Below are 7549 nucleotides of genomic sequence, written 5' to 3'. Positions count from 1 at the left end.
CTATGCAGGACACTCACATCTCTATCACTCATCCACTGTCACCTCCACCCCCTTGAGCCTTCACAGAATCAGCCTCTCCGTCAGATGGCTATCCAGCCTCTGTTTAAAAATCTCCAGTTCCACAAACTGCTCTGACTGTCAGGATCTTCTTCCGGATGTTGAGACGGAATTTCTTTTGAATTAATTTCATCCCATTGGTTCCGGTCCTTCCCTCCGGGGCAAGAGAGAACAACTCTGCTCCATCCTCTACATGGCAGCCTTTTAAATGCTCGAAGATGGTTATCAAATCCCCTCTCAGTCGTCTCCTCTCCAGGCTAAACAGACCAAGCTCCCCCAACCTTTCTTCATTTGTCTTGGTCTCCAAACCCCTCACCATCTTTGTTGCCCTCCTCTGGACACGCTCCAGTTTGTCTACATCCCTCTTCATCTGGGGTGCCCAAAACTGAACACAGGACTCCAAGTGAGGCCGAACCAGAGCAGAGTAAAGCGGTACCATCACCTCCCATGGACACGATACTCCGTTTGATGGAGACCAAAATCCCATTTGACTTTTTAACCTTCGAATACAACAACAGCCCTGTAAGGTAGGACTGAGCAGGGAGAAAGCGCCCACCTCAAGGCCCCCTGTGTAGCCCCATCTGTAGTCCGGCCTCCTTACTCACCAAACTGATGGAGTACTTCCAGCTATCCTTTTTGCCGATTGTCATCTGGAAGATGGATTTGAGAAATCGGTACACTTTCTTGAGAGCATCTCGGGAGGCCTACATGACAAGAGCCCTGCTGGATCAGACCAGGGAGGGTGCATCTAGTCCACCCTCCCATCTTATATGGTGGCCAACCAGCTCCTCCGGAGGGCCAGCAACAGGACAAAGAGGCTGAGGCCTTCCTCTGATGTTGCCTCCTGGCTCTGGGATTCAGAGATGTAGTGCCTCTGAAGGTGAAGGTTCCCCTCAGCCAACATGGCTAACAATGGTAGACATATCCTCTATGAATCACCCTTTCAACCTGTTTATCCCTGAGGATATCATAGAATCATGAATTGGAAGGGCCCTCCAGGGTCATCTAGTCCAACCCCCCCAATGCAGGAACTCACAGCTACCTGCTCATCCACAGTGACCCCAATTTCTGGCCCGAGTGATCCCTACACCAAACATCTCCAGAATCCAACCTGGCCTGGAGGAAATTCACCGACCAAAATAGGCAGATTCAACATATTTCAATACTTTTAAAACTTAATTGATTTGTTTTACTTGTTAAATGTTTGGTGTGTCTGCTGTTTTAGTTTAATTAACTTAAACAGTGGAGAGTAATTAATTCAATCGGAGGAGGAGGGAGGCTGGCACCTTCATGTTGCTATTCCCTGGCCGAACTGCTCCGGAACGAGCCAAGGTCCTGGAGGGTCCTGCTAGATTCTGCCCCTTCACACACCTTCCGGGAATGAACCTGAGCAGCTAGGGATGCCAGCCTCCAGAGGGGACCGGGGGATCCCCAGCCCGGAATTACAGCTCATCTCCAGGCCACAGAGATCAGTCCCCCTGGAGAAAATGAGAACTTGAACCCCACAGAGGTCCCTCCCCTCCCAAGCCCCGCCTTCTTCAGGCTCCACCCCCACGGACTCCAGGTCTCTTGCAGCCGTAGGAGCAGCTGGGATCATGTGTGGGGACAAGGGGGGCGCACGGTGGGGGTCGGCATATATCCTGGGTCCTGGCGGTTGCCCGAGGCAGGACATGATGACACCGTGTTGAAAGCAGCGGGGAGGACTTCGAAGCCACAGAGGGGGATGGCCTGGGACCTTCAGAGGCTGCCGAGGGGCAGATCAACTCACCTGGGCTACCTGAGGGCTAACGTCGTGCAGGTGCACCAGGAGCGGCACCAGGGTCTGCACGGCCAGCTCCTTCATGCTCCCCTTGTCCTCGTTCCTGATGTTGTCGATGAGGGAACTGAAGGTGGAGATGGCCTCCAGTCTCACTTTGTGCGATGCCTGGGCTCAGCCGGATAAAAGGTGGAGAGAAATCCAGTTAAGGAAGGGGCCTGCCACCAAATCACTGTAGAGTGATCTCATACAGTGGCCAATGTCCCATGGCAGGGATTGGATGGCCAATGAAAGTGCCTTCCACTGAACTGGACATTTGGTCCACTGAGGTCCAAATTATCTCCTGGCAGTAGCTCTCCAGGGTCTCAGACCAAGGTCTTTCACACCCCCTATTGCTAGAGCCTTAAACTGGAGATGCCGGGGATTGAACCTGGGACCTTCTGCATGCCAAGCAGAACCTCTGCTGTGGAGCCACCAGCCCTTCCCTTAATCCAGCAAGGTTTGTATTGTCTACTGAGACTGGCAGTGACTCTCCAGGGGTCTTTCCCATCACCTCCTGCCCGGGCCTTTTTAACTGGAGATGCCAGGGATTGAACTTTGGACTGACACGACGAAACACCCCCCTCCAATCTCTCTTAGTGAAAAGAAAAGGGAGAGAAGAGACAGAGGCACAGAAAAGCGAGTTTCCAATCCTCATTCTGCCCACCAACATGCAGAGATGATTTCCGCGCACGACTGGCCAAACTCACGTCATCAACAAGCGGGACGATCTGGTTGGCCACTTGGATGGCGAGGTGGCTGATGGCTTGACCCACCAGGCTCTTCAAAAGGTGCCGCAAGACCTTGAGGGCCTTCACATTGATGGCTCGGTTGGACTCCTTCAGCCTTTTCAAGATGTCTGGCACGGCAGGCTCCAGCTTCGCTATCTGCACGACCAAGAAGTGCGGGGCGTGACAACCCTCCCAAAAGTCATGTTTGCCCTCTCTGGGGTGGGGAATTCCTGAAGATGTCTGGGTGGAGTCTGGGGAGGGCGGGATTGGGGGAAGGACCAGGGGTTACCAGACTACAGGTGGGACCTAGGCATCCCCTGGAATGACAGCACATCTCCAGTCGATACTGGTCTGTCCCCCTGGAGAAAAAGGAAACTGTGGAGGATGGGCTTGATGGAATTGCACCCCAATGAGTCCCCTGTCCTCCCCAGCCTTCATCCCCAAATCTCCAGCAGTTTCTCAGCCTAAATCTAGCAACCGTACCCTCTTAGCCCCTGCCTGTGGCCAGGAACGGGCAACCCCCAGTGGGGCACAGGGCCATAGAGGGCCACCGTGTAAAGGTGCTGCTTTCTCCAGGGGAACTGACCTCTGTGGCTTGGAGAACAGGAGAGCCTTTGTGCTGGGTCAGTCCGACAGTCCATCCCTTCCAGCCTCCTGTTTCACACAGGGGACAACCAGGTGCCCCCAGGAAGGCCGACTGGAAGGGCTCAGCCCCTCCCCATCTACGATCACCACCTCTGTGCTGGAAATATCTGGGGGCTTTTAGGAGCAGGGGTAGGGTTGCTAATGCTGAGTTGGGAAATTCCTGAAGATGTGGGGCTGGAGCCTGGGGATGGCAGCTTTGTGAAGGGGGAGGGACCTCAGTGGGACCTAAGAAGACGAAGAAGAAAACAGGGTTGCACTTACCTGTAACTGTCTTTGTGGGTTCTGTGCAGTCCCACATGGGTTCTGCGAAGATCACAGGCCTGCTTTGTAGAAATAATTAGCCAACTTAAAGCTCAAAAAATTCCCAAGAGTGCTAGCCCCTCCCTTCACAGAGTGACTTTCCTGCCCAAAGTCACGTGATGTGGGAGGAGCTAGCAATCTTTCCTCAGTCCTTCCCCTTGCCACTGAATCAATTAATACAAGCAGCCCAGTGGGGTTGGAGGGAGGGTTGTGTGACTGCACAGAAGACCACTCGATGAACAACAGTTACAGGTATGTGCAACCCTGTTTTCATCTTTGTGAGTTCTGTGCAGTGCCACATGGGAGACTAGCAATATCACTCACCGTGGAGATGGGGTGGGCTACGAGCGCAGTATTGATTGGAGTACTGCTTTCCCCACAGCCACATCTTTTGTAGCGTCAACATCCAGGGAATAGTGTCTTATGAATGTCCCTGGCGTTGACCAGGTGGCCGCTCTGCAGACGTCAGACATCGGAAGTCCTGCAGCAAACGCAGCTGATGTCGCTTGTTCTCTGGTGGAATGAGCAGTGACTTTCAAAGGACAATCCAGCTTCGACAATTTATAAGCGTGACGAATAGCCTGGACAATCCATCGCGATATCGTCTGAGAAGACGCTTTATTCCCCTTAGTAGTGCCACGAAAACATACAAAAAGTGATTTGTGTTTCCTGAATTGTTTTGTCCTGTCCAAATAAGAAAGCAAGGACGTTCTGACATCTAAGGTGTGCATTTGTTTCTCGAATAGGGAAGATGGATTGGGAAAAAAAACTGGTAGCACCAACAACTGTCCCAAATGAAACTTAGTGATCACTTTTGGTAAAAAGGTAACACTAGGGTGCAAAATAACCTTGTCCCGGGATACCTGCAGAAAGGGGGGGTCCATGGACAATGCTGCCAGCTCTCCTACCTGACGTGCAGATGTAATGGCAGTCAGAAAAGCTACTTTGTATGATAAAAACCACAAATCCGTAGTTGCCAAAGGTTCAAAAGGTTTATGGGTGAGGGCAGACAAACAAGGGACTGGCTCCATTGGGGAATGACAGGCGAAACTGGGGGAAACAAGTTTTTTAACCCCCTCATAAACAAACGTACTTTAGGATGCGAAAAAAATTGGTTTGCCATCTACTAAAATATGTGCAGCCGAGGTAGCAGCCAGGTGGACCTTTACAGATGAGTCCGACAGTCCAGATTCCTTTGGAAGGGTCAGGTAAGTCAGGACATTAGCCACTGTACAGGAACGAGGATCACAACCTCAAGAGGTGGCCCACTCCTCGAACTTCCCCCATTTGGATGCATAAGAGCGTCGTGTAGAAGGCCTCCTTGCCGACTCCAAGATGTGTTCTACTGAAAGGGTACTCTGGGGCATATGAGCCATGCTGTTAAGTGTAGATGGTGTGGATCGGGGTGGAGAAACATTCCCCAATGCAATAGATCCTTCTGAAGAGGCAGGTGCACAAACCGACCTCTGGTTAATCGGTAAAGTGTCGGAAACGATGTTTTCTGGGTCCAAAAGGGTGTTATCAGAATGCAATGTGTGTTTTCTGATAAAACTTTGGTCACTACGCGCCCTACCAACCCGAGGGGAGGGAATGCATAGAAAAGGTAATTTTCCCAGTGGCGGAGGAAGGCATCCCCTATTGACCTGGGATCTGCCCCTCCCCTCGAGCAAAACAGATGGCACTTTGCATTTTCTGCTGTTGCAAATAAATCTATTGTACGTTCTCCCCACTTTTGAAAAATAGGGATAAAGCATTGGGATGCTAGGGACCACTCCTGCAGCTTGTTGACATCCCTGCTTAGCACATCTGCCCAGACATTCGCACTTGTCGTCGTCCTGTTGTGGCAAAGTCTTTCAACGTCGGAAGATCTTTCCCCCAACGACGCCAGGACGCCGGGACCAGCATCGGGACCCAGGACTCGGCTGAAGAGGGAGACGAAGAGAGTTGACATCGATGCCGTGGTCTTGCTGGCATGTCAACATCAGACAATGATGGCGAATGTTTACGAAGCAGCATTGGTGGCGAACCTCGACGATGAGAGGACGACAAATTGTGCCGCTCCGTAAGCAACGGTTCAAGTTGCTCCTCCGACGTTGGCAAAGCGGGCTCCTTCGACGACGAGGGCTCCACCGAAAGTCTTGGCGCCGAGGGCCGATTAGGGGAGTCAGGCTGCTCGGCGGCCGATTGCGATGCAGTCTGTCAACCTCGTGGTCGCCCCCTCGACTCCAACCGATGTCTCGGCGGCAAAGGAGAAGCCTGCCTCCTATTGTTCTTGGCTCCTCCTGAAGACAAGGGCGAGCGGGCCCTAAATGGGGGGGGGGCAACTCTCTTCTTCTTCTTCTTCTTCCTCGGTGGCTCTGAGGTCGCTCTCTCCACCACTGCTGCAGCTTGCTGAGGGGGAGCTGAGGAGGTTGAAGGCCCGGGGGTGTCCGAAGCCATTAAGGATTTCTCCCATAAGGCCGCTTTAAGACGCCTGGCCCTTTCGTCATGGGTCTTAGGCATAAGTCTCCTGCATGAGGGGCAGTGGGGTGTAGAATGCCCCTCACCCAGACAAAGGAGACACAAAATGATGATCAGTCTGAGCCATTTTGGCCCCAAACCGACTACACTTTTTGAAGAGAGCCATTAGAAATCTTTTCCTCACAGAAAGGAATCCTCACAGAAATCTCTCTCTCACTTGAGGTAAAATACAGAGCTAGTCGGCTAGCGTCCTTTCTCCACCAGCGGCAAGAAAAGGACTGAGGGGAGATTGCTAGCTCCTCCCACATCACGTGACTTTGGGCGGGAAAGTCAATCTGAGAAGGGAGGGGCCAGCACTCTTGGGAGTATTTTGAGCTTTAAGTTGGCTAGTTATTTCTCCGAAGCAGGCCTGCGATCTTCACAGAATCCATGTGGGACTGCACAGAACCCACAAAGATGAAGAGTTGGTTTTCTCTCCCTGAAGGAGGCTCAAAGTGGCTTACAACCTCCTTCCCTTTCCTCTCCCCACCACAGATGCCCTGAGAGGGGGGGAGGCTCCAAAGCCAATATTTTCTCCTAGAGAACTCTAGTCTGAAATCTGGACCTTAGGGGTGATTCCTGGAGCTCTCCAGAGCTTGACCTGGAGGTCGGCAACCTAGGGGGAGGCAGGGGAGGGGGAGTGTTGCTGATGCCTTGATGTCATTTCCGAGTACCAGGAAGTGATATCACATCGTCAGCAACATTCTAGGAATCCCCCCATCCCATTTTCTATGGTGAAGACCACTGATATTTGGGTAATCTCGAGAGAGTTACTTCTGAATAGAGCCAGAGGGATGGTTGAATCCGCTATTGGGGAGGGACTGAACTGCTCCTTGGGTATTATTGTGTGAAAGGGCAACCGTGTTAGGTCTTGCGGGTCTCTTTTGCCTATGATGACCATGTTGGAATATGCTAGATCTGTAGAGGGCCTGATTCAACAACATGTGGAGCATATCCTGTAGGGGGCATCAGAGGAGATGTGTAATTAGCATATTCAGATTAAGAACCTCCTGGTGTTTTTCAAATAATCTCCTCCTGCTTGGTCCAGTCGGAGACTTCCTGCTCCTTTGAGCACACTTCCTGCTCTCTTTTCCCTCCTGAATATTAGTCAATTAGACAGGTAGGACTATCTCTCTCCTACCCAAACAAGTTTGTTTCTTTTCTTAATAAAATGATTCATTCTTTAAGCAGCTGGCGCTGTGAGCCTACTTTCATTATTTAAACTCTGCCAACAAGTTACACATTCTCAGCCTAGCGTACCGCACAGGGTTGTTGTGAGGGTAAATTAGGGGAGAGGGGAATCTTGTAAGCCACTTTGGGTCCCCATTAGGAAGAAAAGCGGGCATAGGGTTACCAATTCTGCATTGGGTAATACCAGGAGATTTTTTTAAGCAGCCAGCACTCAGCTCCTCCTTCTCGTATTTAAATTCTGCCAACATACATCCCCCACCCACCCCAGCAGAAAGAGCCTGCCTGGGGGAAGGCTCCTGGCCCCCGGAGGAAAACACATACTGTGGGAACT

This window comes from Paroedura picta, chromosome 15 (assembly GCF_049243985.1).
Source record: "Paroedura picta isolate Pp20150507F chromosome 15, Ppicta_v3.0, whole genome shotgun sequence".
Taxonomy (NCBI): domain Eukaryota; kingdom Metazoa; phylum Chordata; class Lepidosauria; order Squamata; family Gekkonidae; genus Paroedura; species Paroedura picta.
This window is presented reverse-complemented; position numbering follows the sequence as displayed.